Source organism: Lemur catta, chromosome 10, assembly GCF_020740605.2.
Source record: "Lemur catta isolate mLemCat1 chromosome 10, mLemCat1.pri, whole genome shotgun sequence".
Taxonomy (NCBI): domain Eukaryota; kingdom Metazoa; phylum Chordata; class Mammalia; order Primates; family Lemuridae; genus Lemur; species Lemur catta.
In genome coordinates this window covers 32,590,564-32,609,975 of record NC_059137.1, presented here as the reverse complement: position 1 = coordinate 32,609,975, position 19,412 = coordinate 32,590,564, and the positions used below count along the sequence as shown (strand labels likewise).

At 40.2% G+C, this 19,412-nt stretch overlaps 1 long non-coding RNA gene across 1 annotated transcript; it reads left to right on the top strand.

Annotated features, from left to right (window-relative positions):
- Nucleotides 1–397: 397 nt before the first annotated feature.
- LOC123646256 lies at nucleotides 398–11,453 on the top strand. Its single transcript, XR_006737841.1, has 3 exons — nucleotides 398–525; nucleotides 9,920–10,018; nucleotides 11,432–11,453. It is a non-coding gene; the product is annotated as an uncharacterized LOC123646256 (long non-coding RNA).
- Nucleotides 11,454–19,412: the final 7,959 nt, after the last annotated feature.

Below are 19,412 nucleotides of genomic sequence, written 5' to 3'. Positions count from 1 at the left end.
ATCCATAATCATAACTTTAAAGAGCAGCTTGCAGGACTTTAGGTGAAGTCTGATCCTATCTGTGTAAACAAAAATATGACCCTTGGAATCAAGCTCTGTGCTTCTGCTGGGTTGGCAGGGGCCCTGCTGTTGGGGGCTGAGCCTTGACAGCTGCCAGAGCTGAGACGCAGCCCCAGTTCCCAGCATCCCCTGCTGTCAGCAGTCACAGTCAGGGAAGGGCTCTGGCCTCAGTATTCTTTCTCTCTTTGGTCTTCTGGGTGGATATGGGACTCTTTGGCCTTGTTAAGCTCATTTAAGGTAGGACATGACCCAGTTACAGAATTCAGAAGGTTTCTTTTTATGAACAGGATGGGATGGCCACTATTCTCCATGAGCGTGAAGAAGGATGACCCACTGGAAGCTCCCGGATTTGTTTTGGCTCAGTACCAGCAGTCTTTTCCAGCAATCGCAGTGGATCACACACAGGGTGGGCAGGAGGCCCCTCCATATCTGAAGGAAGCAGGAAGAATGACTGCAGATGAGACAGTGAGATCAGCCTTGTCTCTTAAACTTTTCTTCTTCATGTGAAGTCCAAGTCTGCTCCTTTGAGGTTCTATTCTAGGTTCCTATTTCTGCCCTTGGGGTCAGGCCTCTCTTCCTAAGGAGAACTCTTTAGAAATCCAAAGATAGCGTCCTGTCCTCTCTTGTGTCAACCTTGTAAGGTAGAATCCCCTTGTCACCTGAAGGGTTCAGATAGAGGCCATAGTGCCACTGTTAGAGAAGCTGCTGAGGAGACCCCCCTTTCTCCCATGGATGAGACTGGACTGGATGACCCCACTAACCCATGGTCCCTTGAATCCCCTCAGATTCTATGAATCTAAGGTTTACAGATGCAGGGCTAGGTTTGTATTCATTATCCACATGTCCCTGTGGTCTTTTTCTCTGTGTATTACATGAAGAGTCTTGGCGAATGTGAACAGAGAGGGTATCTCTAGATGAATGGGCTGTGGGAAAATGAGTCATAGTACCCTGGTAGGAAGGAGAGAGTGCTTCAGGGGCTTTGTGGTGCTCCACTGGAAGGGAAGTCACTCTTCTGAGTGAAGATCCCCATGGAGACACCATTCCCTCTTTTGTGCTGTGAGAATGGTTTTCAATTCTACGTGAGGTTCTATTAACTACCAGTGAAGGAGGGAGTAACTGACCAATAGTCGGAGGCTTTGTTAGGAGTCGACTGGCCAGTGTGGCCACAAGGTAATGACCTGAGGACCAGAGCTGGCCCAACAGTTCCTCTTTGAAGGAAACGAAGGCTGATTGATGATCAACACAAAGTGTTGATGTCTTATTTTCCATTTGGATTTCTTTCAGTCACTCAGAAGATGAGGTTGGAGAATATTCTGGCAAAGTATACCAAAACAGTTTTCTGGATTTTCTTTCCCCAAAATATCTAAATTTTGAATAAATACACTGTTTCTTCAGGTATCATAACTTTTGTAGATGTTGGTTATACTTTTAAACATGTTTCACAGGAATTGAATAACTTTGAGATGTGAAGACAGGACAATATACATGTAAAGGAAATTGCAAAATTGGAATCTTATAATTCTGTAGTGCTATGAACAGAACAAAATAAAAAACCAGCTATGCACTTATACAAGATAACCTGGCTGAAACTCAGCTCTGAGAATGTGGAAGCACGTACTGGGCAGTCTCTCCCTCTGTTTTTTGGATTGCATCTCTCCTGCCTTCTAAGGAACTCTCAGTAGCCTTTTGTCTCCTGTCTATTCATTGTTTCTCTCTCAACTGGATCATCCCATTGACACATGACAATGGCAAACCCTTTCTCCTTCAAGAAAGCTATCAATCCCATCCTAGCTCCCTCCTCCCACAGCCAGGTGCATTCACAGAGTGTCTACACTTACTGTCCCATTTCCTCACCTCCCACTCAGGCCTTAATTCCTCCACTCTAACTTGTAGCCCCACCAGTCTACAGAAATCGTTCTTAACAAATCACCAATCAACTCCACCTGATTGCATCCTGTGGACATTCTGCTCCTTGTCTTCTCTGATGCTTTGACAGCACTGACAACACAGACAACTTGGTTTTCCCAAGACCCTCCTCGGGTGGCTTCTGATATGCCACCCTCCCCTACCTTTCTGGTTGCCAAGCAATTCCTCATCTACTTACCCTTTCAATGTTGGTGTTCTTCAGATTTTCATCTGCAGCCCTCTTTGTTCCTTTTTATATCATACCGTCTACCTCGATGATTACATCTGAGCTCTGGATCTGAATATCCAGCTTGCCTCATGATCTTCCCACACCGACCCCAGCCTGTTCCTAAGTGGAACACCATCCATATACTTTGACGAGTCGGAAAGCTAGGCTTCATCCCTGACACCTCCCTCCTGTCACTTTAGCCTGTGAATATCTATTGAAAGTACCTGATTCTCTCCATCTCTACTGCATTTAAACATGCAAAACAAAAGGGGCTGCTTTGAGAGGGAGTGAAGTCACCATCTGTGGTAGTGTCCGAGCAGAGTTTGGTTGACCGCTTGGCATGAACTAGAGGCCAAGGTGAGTGCAAGTGCTCACTCACCCTCTCTCATCTGCCTGAGCAGGCGGTGAGCATTCAGCTCTCCTTCCTCTGAGACCACTCTTTTCTCCTGCCTGTGCAGGCATTACTCCATGAGGCCTACAAGGCTTTCATTATAAAATGCAAGTCCGTTTTAGGAGAGGCCTGAGTTCCTCTGAGCTGCTAGGGTCCCCAGAGATCATCCAGGTCAGATGGGGAAGCTGAGGCCCAGAGAACAGGGCAGGGACTTGCCTGGGTTAAACAGTGAGCCAATGGCAGAGCAGGGGCTAGGACTCCTGCCCTCCAATCCTTTTATCTTCCCATTATTCCCTGCTGTCCTGCATCAACTCACCTATGTCATTTAGTGCCTGATGAGTAATAATTTGCATCCGACCCCATCAGATGATGAATTACATCTCTTAAATAGGAAGGATGTTTCAGTGTTGCCCTGGCTAGGGTGTTGTAAGACAGAGTTATTTATTAGAGACACAAACAAGGAGACCAGAGATAGTACCAATCTGGGACAAGGTCTTGGTGGGGTACTTTGTTTGGGCAGCTTCATATCTGAGGACCTAAAGTCCAGGTCTATGACTGTGCTTTCAGACCTATTTTAGAGGCAAAGCCAAACCAAAACCAAACCCAAAACAACAACAACAAAAACCTCAGTGTCTGTCAGTTGGGATACTGACTTGCATAACTGCCAATGGTTAGAACAGGTTGAAAAGGGGCCAAAGGTATGATTCATAATATTCAGTTCCATGGTAGATAAAGAAATGAGGTGGGTACAATATTACGTGATAAGACTATGCCTGATAGTTTATAGGCCTAACCTGTAGCTCTATGGTCCCACTGTTCCAACATCCCTTTGATCTTCTTTGTAGGGTTTGCAAAAATCTTTCATGATAAAAGATCATAAGAAAAAGTATAAAAATGGAAAATAAGGTGGTTTAGAAATGGAGAAAAATTTTTCGGACTGAGATGAATCTAGAGGCTCCTCCATCAACCAAGAGATTGGATTTTGAAAAGTTGTTCAGAGATTTATTTGTTGCTAAGTCTAAAATGACCCTCTACAAGTTATTGATGTGGACACATTGCTGTAAAGTTATATGAGAACTAAAGTTATATATGGCATTTGTTTTGACTTATCCCATACATATATCATCATTTTCTCACCACTTTTCATCTTAAAAATGGTCTGTGCTTTTATTTCCCTCATAATAATATGTAAATTGTCATGTTCTGATGCTAATACCTCTGATGGTGGGCACAGTGGGTGTTACTTTGACCTGATGCATAACTTTTTCCAGCATCCATAGGGTTTCATGTTTTCCTGCCTAAAGTCATGGAGGTTTATGAACTCCTTTGGCTCTAGGACTAATCACTCTGAGGCGTTTCCCTGCTGACCACGTCAGGGCTTTGGTGTCCTATCACCTACAGATTCTACATTATGTACATTATATAGATTTGTGTCATAGCTAGAATAGTGATTCTCAGAAAACAAGGAGTGGGGAAAGTGGAGATTTTTACTTAGGGTGGCAGGGTAAGGGTGGATAAATAGATTCCATAGGCTGAAAGGTATGTAGCTTGAAAAGCATATTCAATATTATAATTGTATATCCAGAAAGCACAAAATTGCCAATATATTTTAGTAAAAACTACAGGAAGTATGACAGTCAAATCTTTATGGTTGATGGGGGTAACACAAAAGATATAGTAAAAAAGCATTCTAAATTAGCACTAGGCATAGCTGAGATGATGGCCACAAAAATCTGAATCTCTCAAAATAATACAGGACAACAAGAAAAATAAATAAATATAACCACACAAAATCCATGACTTTAGCATAACCAGAAGAAAGGGAATACCCAAATTTTAAATTTACCTACAAGTAGATAAAAAACATCAAATTCCAACCAAGTTGTCTTTTATGCTTTGTCTGTTAGCCTCATGAAGAACAAGGACAGCAGGGGAAATGCAATGGAGAAGAGAGAAGAGGGGAGATGGTGGCAGGCTTATTACTGATCTATAAAGGAAAAATATGCCAAAAAGGAAAAGTCTACCCTGAGTTGGAAACTACTGAAGAGTTCTGGTAGATCAGAGCACTGCTATAAGGAGAAATTTAAAAATGCATGCTATTTGTTGAGATGCTAGTCTCCAAAAGCCATTGCTTCTGAGGGAAGAGAATGTGAAAAGGAAGGGAGGGGTGCTTTTGGGGGATTTGGTGGCAAAGGGAAAAAGAAGTAAAGGGGAAATTTTAGAGTCTTACGATATAACCGATAACCAAAAAAATTGGAGGACAGACAATTCCTTCCCCAACAAAAACAAGGCAAAACAAAACAGAAAAACAACAACAAAAAGCCATCCTATAAAGAAACTCTACATTGATACACGGACATAAAAGGATACCTTTGAATTAGGAATCAGAGAGAATTGATTGAATTCAGGAAAGAAATGTAAGTAAAAGACAAAATCATATTAGAAATCAAGACTAAATTTCAAGGTCTCCAAGAAAGAGCAGACTAAAATAAAAACTTTAATTGGGGAACTGAAGAAAGGCAGGAACATAACCAAGAGAATGAAAACAAGATAAAGTAAGGGGTCAAAAGGGTCAGAGAGAAAGTGTTTGTAACAGAAGAGAGGCAAAGGAGAATCAATATACATATAATTGGAGTCCCTGAAGCCAGTGAAACAATGGAAAAGATTGAATATTTAAAACTATAATTCAAGAAAACTTTCTGGAAATAAAAGAAGACCAGCATCTACATATGGAAAAAGTTTTTTAGGTACCTGGGAAAATTGACTCATAAGGTCAACTCCATGACATGTTCTATTAACTATTAGACTTTAAAGATAAAGAAAAGCCTCTCAGGCAACCAAACAAGAGATCAAAGGACTCACAAGGGAAAGATCATTATAATTCAGCCTGATATGCATCAATAGATAACTAATACATAGGAGTACATACACATTGCAAAGTAAGAAGTCCAACTTCCTTCAAGTCAGTGGTTTAAAAATGAAGAGCAAGTATGCACTGAGAATCTCTCAAATTGAATATCATTAAAGTGACATCATATTGACCTCATTTAAAAGATAGTGGATTTTTGTGCAAATTATGTTTCCATGTAACACATAATATTGGATCATTTTCACAAAAGTGAAAATGTTCTATGAAATAGCCCCTTTAAGCACAAAGAATAATTTTTAAAAATGTTGCACTGGTGGAGACATTCTCCTCAAATATTGCATTTGCAATACTGCCAAAATATTACTTGGAGATAAAATTGAGATAAAATACCAGAAAATGTCTTTTTATTCTGTTTAGTTCTATAGTCAAGTGTCAAATTGATGTGTTAGTTGAAGATACCGAGCTTCAAGTTTTGCAAAAGAGGCAATCATTGCTCATTTTGCTTTTAGTTGTAACAAATCCACAGAGGACACAATTGAGCATGGCCATTTATTTATGTATGATGTATGGCTAGAGATATATTGGAATAATGCTACTTTTCAAAGTTTTGGCCACCATCACTGAAGTTGATGATGTCTTTGATGCTGTGCCAAAATTGTCTAAAGTCAATGAACTGAATTGGAAAGAATATTTATAGTGTGTCCTGGTGGTGATCCAACAATGCTAGGTCTGAAATTAGGACTTTTTAATGGAAAAACTTTTAAAATTTCATCAAATTTTTAGAATATATGATGATTTTACTGAGAGGATATCAATTTTGCTATTAGGAGAGTATGTTTTATTTTTAAAAAACTAGGTAAAAGCATCAGATTATTTGCTTTGCTCTGTGAAAAATTAAATTTAGATAAGAAAAGTCTTCTGTGTGAGGTTCATTGGCTGTCAAAGGGAAATTTCCTTGGAGGGTCTTGTTGCCCTATTTTTGAAATAGCAGAGAAAAGACCAACCATTCAATTTAAAAAGTGATCAAACTTCTAGTAGAGTTTGACATGTTTATTTATGAGATATCTTTGAAACTGAAATTTGGAGTATATAAGCCAAATTATTTCTCATTATGTTATACTCCAGGCATTTGTAGCATCATTTCCTCTAAAGATACTGCAATGGTTTCTGAGGTAACCACTACTTCCCAGGGTAGAATATCTCTGGTCTGGGAAATCGAACTTCCAAAACAGGGCATCCAGCATAAACCTCAGACATTCTCTGGAATCTCCTTCTCCTTAATCTAATCACTGTGTGGAAATGATGAAGTTACAGGTGGTAAGAGACCGGTGCTGAAGGTATTATGCAACTCAAAAGGTGAGGATTTAACAAATATAAAGTCCTAGATTAGTGGTTCTCAGACTTTTTGTGTTCATGCTAAATGTTTGAATACTAGAATTTTGGGCATGGCACGTGAAGCACTCTCCAAACATTTTTGACTGTTGGATTCTTTCTCAGAAACATTATGTAAACCAATGTTCCATCAAACAGACTTTGGATAATGATTTTCTAGATGACAATGAGCTAGTATGTATAGAGCTTGAAAGAAAAATATTGTGACCCAAGAATTAAACTTAGTTGAGATGTCCACATGGAAAGAAATTGGAAAGATTATGTTGTATAAAGGTCTCAGAAAGTATACCATTGCTATGGTCTGATTGTTGGTGTACCTCCAAAATTCTTATGTTGAAACCTAATCCCCAAGGTGAGGGTTTTAACAGGTGGGGACTTTGGGAAGTGATTAGATCATGAGGGTTCCACCCTCATGAATGGGATTAGTGCCCTTATAAGAGGGCTTGGGGGACCTCATTTGCCCCTTTCAGCATGTGAGGATGTAGCAAAAAGATGTCATCTATAGGGAATAGGCCTTCACCAGACAGCAAATCTGCTGGTGTCTTGATCTTGGACTTCCAGCCTCCAGAATAGTGAAAAATACATTTCTGTTATTTATAAATTACACAGTCTAAGAAATTTTGTTATAGCAGCCCAAATGGACTAAACCAATCGCATATGTACTTCTGAAATAATTACTCGAAGACATTCCTTTCAGTGCTATTTACATTTGCAACAGCAATAAATTTATAATACCAAATAACTGTAGATATAAAAACAAATAATTTAGGCACAGAAAAATGCAATATCATACCTTCTTAAAATGATACAGAAAATATTAAATTAAATCCAATGGCAGAGAGTAAATAATGAAGTTAGAAGTAGGAATTTGCAAATTAGGAAACAAAATCTAAGAGCCAATTTCTTTAAAATAGACAAAGCTGTGGTTAAGTTTAATCCATTAAAAGAGCAAATATATAAGCACAAATACACAGTTACCACCATACACCATCATTACATGGGCAGTTTTCATTTTGGTGGTCTTTTTTCTTTCTTCCCCCATCATCTCTCCTCTCTCATTCCATCTTCTGACTTCTCTTCATCAATTGAACCAGTAGAAATAACCTGATGTGTCTCCTTTCATGCATTTCTTTCTTTTTTTTTTTTTATTTCAGCTCTTCATGGGGGTACAAAAGCTCAGGTTATATACATTGTCCATGTCCCGCCCATCCCCCTGAGTCAGAGCCTCAAGCGTGTCCGCTCTCCAGACAGTGCGCCTGGCACTCACCATGTAGTCATACCTCCATCCCCTCCCCCACCCCCCACCTCCCCGAGTCAGCACCTTCAAGCATGACCATTCCCCAGACGGTGCGCAACGCACTCATCATGTAGGCATACATCCATCCCCTCCCCCCCATGCATTTCTTCATGTGCACAATCCTGCACACAGTCTGTGTCTCTGTACACAATACTGTACAAAGACATAGACTGATAAATAGGATTTTTGTTTCCTTTTTATAAAGCTGGATTCTTATTAAAGATATTTTTCTACAAATTCAATTTTTTTCTATTTTACTTTACAATACATCCTAATCAACCCTTCAGGTCAATGCACAGAGAAGTCATTCATTCTTTTTATTGGCTATCCATTTTCAGTTTCCCCTCACTATAAATCATGCTACACAAAACATCTTTGTGTGTATTAGATTGTATGTCTCTATAGAAAATGTTTAAGGAATTAGCATTGCTGGATTCAAGTACATCTATATTTTAAATTTGAATAGATACTGGCAGATTATTTTCCAAAAGGGATGTGGTAATTCATATTCCCACCAGCAGTGTATAAACATGACCAGCAGCGTGGCATTTTTATTGAAAGTTTTTCCGGTTTTATTAGTGACTCATGTCTTATTATTGCTTTAGTTTGTACTTTCATGACTATTTTTGAGATTGAGCATCATTTCTTATGTTTATTGGTCATTTGGAATCCCTCTTCCATGAATTGTACATCAAATCCTTACTCATATACCCCTTTTCTCTTTTTTTATGGTTTTATTATCAAGGAGCAGCTTTTTGACTATTATGAACATTCATTCTACCTGTCATATATTTTTTGAAGTTATTTCTCCAGACTCTCATTTTCTTTATGTTCACAGAAAATTTTTAGTTTTTAGGTAGTAAAATATGCCCATATTTCCCTTCATATAATCTGAATATCCTGTCTTGGCTAATAAGATGTCCCCTCCCCTACAGATTACACAGTATTCTACTAGATTTTCTTCTATAATATTTATCATTTTTAATTTTTTTACCCTTAAATCTTTATATGGAACTTATTTTTTATGGTGTGAAATACAGTTAACCTGTATTTTATTTTATTAATCAATTCTGCCATCATTTTATTAAATAATTGATCCTTTCCCCCAAGAGAATTGAAATATCATCTTAATTGTATATCAACTTCCCATAGATGCTTGTCTATATTTCTGGATTTCTATATTGTATTCCACTGATCTGCTTGTCTATTCCTGTGACAAATATCTGGTAAACCATGTTACTTACCTCTCACATATTTTGCTTTTTATAATTTTCTAATATTTTACTTTCTCTATAAATTTTAAAATAGTTTTTATCCAGTTTTAAAATGGGAATGACATCACATTTACATATTCATTTAGGGAGCAATTTCACTTTGTGATCCTAAGTTTTCTGGCCATGAATATTGTATCCTTATATTTGCTCAGTTCTTGTGATATGTTCTTCAATAGGATTCTATGGTTTTCTTCATATAGACCTTGTTCTGTTCTTACAAAATATTTTACATTTGTAGTTATTGTTACTAAGAATTGGATGTTTCTCACAATTTCATTTCTAAGTGATTATTACTAGCAGAGGGAAATATGTTAATTTTCATATATTTATCTTCAATCAAGCTACTTTACCAAACTCTCTAATTAATTATAGAAGTTATTTACAAGAGACTCTTGGGTTAAAATGGTTACAATTGTATGATTTGCAAATAGATTCAATGTTTTCTTTTCTTTTTAAATATTCACCTTGATAACTTAATTTCCTTGTCTTATATTAATACTAGCTAAATTCTTCAAAGAAGAAGGATAATAAAGTCAACAGAAGCCACCCATGTATTATTCCTGATTTGGATGGAATGTAATGTTTACTGTGTATATTTTTGGTAAATAAACTCGTATTATTTGTTTTCTACTTAGAACTTTATTTTCCACTGGGAAAGTGTAAAATAATATTGTATTTTGTTCAATATATTTTCAGCATCTAGCTATAATCACATATTTTATTTTTAAATTTGTAGATATGTGATTGTTAAAGTTGCTAAAATTTTATGCAAATATTTAGATATGTTTATAAATGTGTTTAATAATTCTATTTTAAATATCATATTTTAAAAAAATCTAAGTTGTGTTACCACTGTAAAATGAATTGGGGAGCTTTTCTTTTTCTATTGAATGGAATAGTGTTATCTATTATTTAAAGGTTGAATAGAGCTCGGGTATACCATCTGCGTTTGGTGCCTTTTAAAAGTGGTGATTATAATAACATTTCTAATATATCTAAAGTATTGATCCATACAAGTATTTTTTGTTTTCTGGCTTTTTCAAAAGCTTTTTCTTTGGTCTACTTTTGTCATCTTTATTTGGCAGAAATTTATCCATCCCTTTAGATTTTCCAATTCATTTCCATAGACTCGCACATACTACTATCTTATATTTTGATATCTCTGACTTTATCTTCTTTCTCATTCTTAATCCTGCGTTTTTTCTTTTTTTCTTTTCCTTAACCAGGCTTGTGAGCAGTTTATCTGTTGGTGTCTTTAAAAGAAACAGATTTTTAATTTATTTATTTTTTCTACTCTTTCCTATTTATTATAATATTTCCATTTTCATCTTTATTGATTCACTCCTCAATTTTTTTTGTTATTTTATTTTCCCTTTTTCTAGTTTCTTAAGATAAATACCTATTTGTGTATTTTAAGTCTTCATTTAAAAAAAAATGAAGGCATTTTCTAATGCTAACCGATAATGTGGAGAGAGTGCTGGACTTGTTAAGTCACCCTTTTACAAACATCATTATAAAGACTGATTCAGGCAAGAATTATCAATGGATGCTAAATCTAGCAGGAAATTTTGATGGGAGCGGGATATTTGTATGGTCTTAAAGTGTGTCTCCATAGGGTGCTTTGTACCTGCAAGGGAAAATAAAACTATACAGTAGGGCAATTGGACAACACCTTGATCAGTGATCAAAATTAATGTCACCAGTGAAGGACAGAAAAACATCATGTGCCTCCAGATACAATGCACTGAGAAGGATACAGCATCTTTTAATGTAGTACTGTCCTTGAGAATGTGAAACCTAACGCTAATCTTGAGGAATCATTAGACAGACTCCAACTTTTGATTAATTCTTATAAATACTTAAGTGTTCAAGAAGCAAATGTATTGTTTACATTTGTAGAAATGTCAGTTTTAAATCTATGTGTTAATTTGAACTGTTAATGTATGTTATTGGTTGTAGTTATATCTTTCGAGGTCCTTGCTTCTCTTGTTAAGTTTATTTTGTTTACTCCTAGGTCTATCAGCTCTGAAAATGGCATATGAAAATCTCCCACAGAAGTTGTATTTTTTATATCAAATTCTTTTTGTATTTCTCTGAGTTTTTGCCTTATATTTAGGTGTGACATTTTTAGGGGAAAGAAAGTTTCATTACTTACCATCTTCTTTATCCTGTTTAGTGTTTTGGCTTTAAGATGCGTTTTCTTTGAATTTGCCTGGTATCCTTTTGTTTTAACTCTTTCACTATCTTTTTAAGTGTGTGTCTTGTTTTTTAATCCAATATATAGTACTTCAATAAAGGAATTCAGCCCATCTGCATTTAGGGGAATAAATAGCTTTCCTTGTAATTTTATGTCTTCCATGTGTTTTACTTTATTATTCCTTCCTCTTTTCCTTTAATTAATTAATCGGTTAATTCATTAATTAATTTGCCAGCTTGAATAAATTGTTATTCATTCCCTTTTATTTTCTTGCTAAGTTTGAAGTATTTCTGCTTTTCAGTTCTGAAAATGGTTACTGTTTTAGTTCCAAGAATCATCATTGAACATTTATTATCTCTTATGTCTGATTATGACAGCAATTACCAATTTGCTTCCACCAAATTATCTATCCTTCTCTACTTGCAGCAAAATGAAAGGAAATAGTTACAAATGTTTTGTTTCTTCACTTTCAAACTTCCCCTTATTTTTCATTTCTGGGTCTTGCTCAAATAGTTTAAAACATTTTGCTTTGGCTGTTGTATTAGTCAGGGTTCTCCAGAGAGACAGAACCAGTAGAATGTCTGAGAGGGGATTTATTAGGGGGATTGGCTTACATGATCACTGAGATGGAGAAATCCCAGGATAGGCTGGCTGTAAGCTGGCGAACCAGAGAAGCTGGCAGCACGGCTCAGCCCATGTCTGGGAGCCTCAGAATCAGGGAAGCTGCTGGTGCAGCCCCCAGTCTGAGGGCAAAGACCCAACTGCCCCCAGGAATCCACTGGTTCAAGTCCCAGAGTTCGAAAGCCAAAGAACCTGGAGTCTGATGCCCAAGGGCAGAAGAAGAAAGGTGTCCCACTCTAGAGCCAGGTGGGGAGGGGAAAGAGAGAGAGAGAGAGAGGAAGGGAGGCAGGGAGGGAGATAAGAATTTCCCCTCTTCTGCCTGTTTGTCCCACTGGGCCCACAGCTCATTGAGTGGTACCTGCCCACATTGAGGGCAGGTCTTTCAGTCCGCTCACCCACACGCCGATCTCCTCTGGAAGCACCCCCACAGATACCCTCGGAAACAATGCTCCACCAGCCATCTAGGCAGCCCTCAATCCAGTCAAGTTGACACCTAAAATTAACCATCACAGATATTATTAGGTTTAGCTTTTCTGTTTTCCCTAGTCTAAAACTTATTTAAAACTTTATTTTTATTTATTTATTTTTATTTCGGGATATTACAGGGGTACAGATGACACATGTTTAGGTTACATATATTGCTTTGCCCCACTCGAGTCAGAGCTTCACGTGTGTCCATCCCCCAGATGGTGGGCAATGCATCCATTACGTGTGCATATACCCCTCCTATCTGCCCGACACCTGGTGAATGTTACTACCATAAGTGCACATAAGTGTTGGTCAGTTAATCCCAATTGGATGAGTACATGTGGTGCTTGTTTTTCCATTCTTGTGATACTTCACTTAGTAGAATGGGCTCCAGCTCTATCCAGGATAATACAAGAGGCGCTAGATCACCATTGTTTTTTGTGGCTGAGTAGAACTCCATGGTATACATATACCACATTTTACTAAATGTATTTAAAACTTTAAATAAAAATCCCATTCACATTATTCATGTGTGTGTACATACATGCATACATATACACAGGTGATATTAAGAACATTTAGCAACCAATATGGACAGGCACCAACCTATTGGAATAAACGCCAGCTGTCACTAAGCACAGTTGCCAGTGTTGCTCACCAGTGTTTCCACTCTGCTTAATCGTTCTGGTTGACTGTTATTTCGTTGGTGTACTTTCCCAAGTGTGCTCCTCAGCTAGGGGATATGGGTGACACACCCTCTGAATCCTTGCATACCTGCAAATATCTTTATTTTCCCATGCAGGTGTTATTCTAGCTTGCTGTATGCGATTGAAAAGTTGGATGCCAGTCTGTTTCTCTTTTCTTTTTTTAACTAATTTCTTCTTTTTGTCACTTGTAAGGAGATGAACAGTGATTATTCATGGAGAAATTGGAATTTTTGACTTTTTGACAAAAGTCAAAAACTTTTGAAACTATGTCAAGTTTCCTAGTTCTGTCTTTAATCAGTCCCATCTGTGGCTGGAAAAGCTCTTTTCGTATTGAAACTTATCTTCCTTTAGATAAAAAAAATCTTTATTTATTTATTCATTTATTTATTAATGGTTTTATGATGATTTTATCTATTCCTTTCTGTTCTTCTGGAATGCTTATTACATGCTACTCAGTGTCTCCAAGTGTTTTAGATCTTTCCCCTTCGTGATTTTCATCTTTTTACATTTGTTGCTCTGTTGTGAGATACTCTTGTACTACTAAATCTGTTTTCAGAAACAACTATCTTCTTTCAGTTTATGTATTAAAAGGTTCAATGAGAATGTTATGTTGTTTAGACCTAGAAAGTGTTTGTTTATTCTCTAATTGGATCTCTTTGAGAGCTTTTCTTACTGCTGTGTAACCTTCTCATCTGAGTCTGTGGACGTCCTGCTCCGGTGGGGGCCCTGCTTGTTGTACTTTGCTTTGTTTCCTTTGATTGAAATAGATGCCCTTTTCCTGAGCCTGCTCATGATTTTGTTGGGTAAAATCACTGGGATCTCTTCAGTGCTGGCAGGGCCTTGGCAATTTTAGTCTTAAGGGCAGTGGTGAACAGAAGGGTTACCCTCACTCTTCTTCTTCCCCTCTTCTGAGAGGGTTCTGCCTGGGCCCAAGGAGCAGTCTCTGTCCACATCAGGGACTGAGAGTTGCTATCCTGCTCTTGCTCCTCTGCAGGTCCTCTGAGGCCAGGAGGATCCGGTTCACATTCCCAGGACCACACGTGAGTGGGCTCCTGCAGGTGTAGGAGCTGTCTTCCACCTGTGGGATGCAGGGTCCTCCCACCTCACTGCCCTGGCTCTGTCTTTCTCCAGAGATAGAGTTGGGAGAGAAAGGGAATCAGAGACTTTTATCAAGGGGCTGCCCCCCTGGAATCTCAGTCTCAACATATATTATTTTTTAGGATTTAAGAAAGTCATTGACATTTCCAGCATCATCTTGAAGGAGGGAGAAAGGAGTAAAAGAAAGCCATCAAAAATACTGCTTGCCTAGGGAAGCCTATAGATGCCATCTCTCTCTGTGTGTGTCTCTGTGTGTCTACAGCAGCTACAGTGCTGTATCTAAGTTGTACCAGGCCTAATGTGACCCCAGCTCATTCAAGCCTTCCATAAACTGAACCATTTTCTTTTTGACTGACTTAGTTTCCTTTAGGTTCCGAGGCCAACAGCTTCTCGAGGCAGCTGGTGAGCCCATTTTCAGAAGCTCAAGAGCTTCCTGGGGTCCTGTGTCTGATACCCTGACTTTTGTTGGGATCCAGTGGCAGGCCACTTTCTCCTCTTACCCAACCCCTTTGTGTCATTTGGGGTTCAGTCAGAGAAGCAGAGCCACTCAGTGAGATGTATACATTAAGGCAGCGGTCCCCAACGTTGTTGGCACCAGGGACCTGTTTCATGGAAGACAATTTTTCCACCGACCAGTGGGAAGTGTGTGTGGGGGGATGGTTCGGGGATGATTCAAGCGCATTACATTTATTGTGCACTTAATTTCTATTATTATTACATTGCAATATATAAGGAAATAATTATATAACTCACCATAATGCAGAATCAGTGGGAGCCCTGAGCTTGTTTTCCTGCAACTAGATGGTCCCATATGGGAGTGATGGGAGATGGTGACACCCGAAGTGTGTTGCTTATGTCCAGTCTACTCCATAATCTCGTTTTGGTTGCTGTCTCTACAGAAAACCCTGCTTCACAAAGACAGGGTGCTGGAAATGAAAGCAGGTTTTTCAGTGCTTTTGTGGCAATCTCAGGATATTCCGCTTGACTTTAATCCAGAATGCATGGAGATTGGAAGTTGTCTCAAACATACTTTGAAGGCCACTGTCATTTGTAATCTCAAGCAGCTGATCCTCTTCTAGCACAGACGGAGTTGATTCACCTGGCTTATTCACAAATGGGTCAAGGATCCATTCCTTCTCAGTTCGGGGGTCTTTTGTGTTTGGGAAGTAATGCTCAAACTCTTATGAAAGCTGAGATAGGTGATCATGCACCAGCTGGGAGAAAGAAGGCCCTGGCTCAGTCTCTTTCAAAATCTCTGCTAATCTTTGAAACATGTCAAAAATCCCAATGTTCACTCATTGCCCCCATAATTCCAGTTTGGCTTTGAATGCAGCCATTTTATCTGCCAACTTGAACACAGTTGTCATTCTCCCCTGAAGTGACAGATTGAGTTCGTCGAGCAGGTTGAATATGTCACACAAGTAAGCAAGTTTTGCGACCCATCCCGTGTCACTGAAATGTGCTGCCAGTGGTGACTGTTTTTCTAAAAGAAATCTCTGGAGTGGATCTTGTAACTCAAAAACTCTGGCCAGTGATCTACCTTTAGAAAGCCATCTCACTTCTGTGTATAGGCATGTGTGCTCTGTGTCCACCTCCTCACAGAGCTGTGTGAACAGATGTGAGTTAAGGGCTTATACTTTAATGTGGTTGATAATTTTAATCACACCCTGCAAAATGTTGTTCAGTTCAGGTGACATTTTCAGCTAGCCAGCATTTCTCTATGGATGACACAGTGTGTAGACTCCCATTCAGAAGCGACCTCCTTGATCCAAGTAGTGAAACCAGAAAGCCGTCCAGTAATGGCAGCCGTTCCATCCGTGCACATACCAACACAAAATGACCAATTCAGTTTTCCTGATACGTAATTATTCAAAGACTTGAATAGTTCTGCAGCTGTGGTGTTGGTTGGCAATGAAAGTGCACATAACATATTCTCACGCACATCTTCCTGAAAAATACATCACACAAAAATAAGCATTGTTGCCTTATTGTCAATATTGGTAGACTCATCAACCTGGATTGCATGTTATGGTGCTCTCTAACAATTGTGCCTCAATATCCTCCGCTGTTTCATCCATTTGTCTAGTTATGGTGCTAGCTGAAAGAGGAATACATGCCACCTTTTGAACTGCAGATCTCCTAAAAGTTCATGGCAAATGTCCTTGGCAGCAGGCAGGATCAACTCCTCACCAGTAGTACAGGCCGTCTTAGCTTTAGCAGTGACGTTAGCCACTTAGAATGATGCTCTCAGTGCAGACATATTTGATAAAGTGGTGGCCTCCAATAATTGCTTCTGTTTTTCATGTTCACAGTTTTTTCTTTTGAAAAACTCCGAAGGCTTGTCTTTTAATGCAGGGTGCTTGATCTCCATGTGTGAAGCAGTCCTGAAGCTCCCATGGCTTCTCTGGATAGCCAATAGCCACATCCTATACAAAGTGGGCTTGGAGAACGTGAATCACTTGTTGCAATGAACCCTTAATTTAAGTAGGACTTTTGCTATTTTGTTTTAAATGCAGCTTTCATTTTGTTGGCAGTCTTAGAGTTTTCTGCTGTCTCATCATTGGGTCTTTCTGCCTTTTCAAAGCTGCTCTGCAGCAACGTTTTTTTTTTTTTACTCATTTTTGCTAGGGTTGGCTTGTGGGCTTACCAAAACTGTGACTGAGACAGGAGCGCAGTGCGGGGAAAGAGGCGCCGGAGGAAGTGGTAAATAAAATAATGGGCAGACCACATGCAGCCTAAAGTAAGTGTCAGATTCTGACTTAAAGCCTGCCACCAGATGCAGCTTAATTGTCATTTGCCACTCACTGATAGGGGTTGAGTCTGCAAGCAATTGATTTATTATGGTCTCTGTGCAGTCATTTCTTATGGTCTCTCTGCTCATGATAATCTATATGTGCAGCCACTCCCCAACGCTAGCATCACCACCTCAGCCCCACCTCAGATCGTCAGGCATTGGATTCTCACAAGGAGTGCGCAACCTAGACCCCTCGCATGTGCAGTTTACAGTAGTGTTTGTGCTCCCATGAGAATCTAATGCCCCAGCTGACCTGACAGGAGGCGGAGCTCAGGCGGTGATGTGAGCCACGGGGAGCAGCTGTAAATACAGAGGAAGCTCGGCTCTCTCGCCCTCTGCTCACCTCCTGCTCTGCAGCCGGGTTCCTAACAGGTCACGGACCGTTACTGGTCTGCGGCCAGGGGTTGGGGACCGCAGCATTAAGGGGTTTGTTATAGGGTTTGACTTTATGTAATTGTGGGACTGGTCAGTCTGTGTGAGGCTGTTACTTCTGTGTGTGGTGCTGGAGCTGGAAGTCAGCGGGGCAGGCAGCTGGGAGGAAAGGACAGACGGGGTGTGGGGAATGGGGGGCACACTGGAGCCTGTGACGGTGAGCTGGAGCCCAGGGGACAGGCTGGAATCCATACTGGCATTTCACTTTGCCAAGGCGTCACCGTTGACGATGGGAGGAGTCACAGAAATTGTACCTTTCCTTACGCAGCAAAAGCAGAACAGCCAAGTGGAGCAGGGGTTGGGGAAGCAGAAGGAAGACGGTCAGCAGGAGCTGGTGGTGGTGGTGGGGGTGCCGGGGTCCCGATCCTGCCCCACACCACCCAACAGGTATGTGACAGCACGTGTGAGGGCTTGTGCCTGCCCTGGCCTCTGAGCATTGGAAGAATGTGGCTGCTGCCTCCTTTCTACCTTCTGAATCTCATGCAAAATGTTTCTTGTGGCCAAAGCTAACCTGGAACTACCCAGAGAAGGGAATTCTGAGGAACACAACTCAAGTTTCACTAAACTGACATTATAAAGGCTCCACTGAGGCTGCAGCCTCGTCACTGACTCAGGTCTGATGGCCTTGTGGCCCCCTGTGGCTTCTCACCTTGCCCTGGTGCCTGCCCAGGTGAATGAGAGCACCTTCCCTGTGGGTGCCAGGAGCCACCAACTTGGCCCTCCCAGGATTTCTGAAGCTCAACCCCCCTGTCACGGTCTGGCTTTCGGAAACCAGACATGATTCCAGCTGAAAGTTGAAGGAGTTTATAGAAAAAACCCCTGTGTATCTGGGCACTCTGGAAGGAGATTTTATTCTCTGTTCCAGATTCATGGGAGCTTGAGGAAGCTGGAGCCACGTGTGAGAGGGCTTTTCTGAGATACAGTGGGGGATTGAGGCTCAGGAGTCCTCACATGGGAGGCTGGAATTAGCATGGATGCTGCACTCACCTGGCTAAGGAAATCATCCTTCCCTCTCAGTGCCATCCTGGAGGAGGAGTGTGGTCATTCCTGGTGTCTCAGGAAGGCTGGGCATTACAGGTGGCCTGGTCCAAACCCTCCATTGTTCTTCTGGGGCACTGAGAACAGCAGCCTCGTTAAGAGCAATGCCAGAGGCAGACCACCTAGCTTCACATCAGGGCCTGCCCTCTTACTAGTGTGTGTGACCTTGGACATGTCACTTACCCTCTCTAGCCTTGATCTCCTCTTACATATAATAAGGGAAAACAATAGTACCTCCCTCATTGGACTGCTACACATACTCACTGACAAGTGTGCTAAGTGCCTGGCATCTAAGAAATGCTCAGTAAAATATATTACTATATCTAGACAACTTCCCCAAGCTACATCCCTCTAACCCAAGGAAGCAGGCTAGGGGGATTTCTCCAATTCCAGGTGGCTCTTCATCACAGCTGTCCCTGCAAACTCACAGCTGGCTGTTAGTTACATCTCTCCAGCACTTGCATCATTCTTCCTCGCACTCGAGTTGGCTGCTGGCCTGTCTGTCTTCTCACTAAGCTGGGTTTTCTCCGAGGATTACCAGAAGCTGGGTCAACTTCATCTCTCCCCAGCACACAGCCTGGCACAGGCTAGGCCCTCAGAACAGCTTTGGGGGAACTGACGTCTTTGATTCCCAGAATTT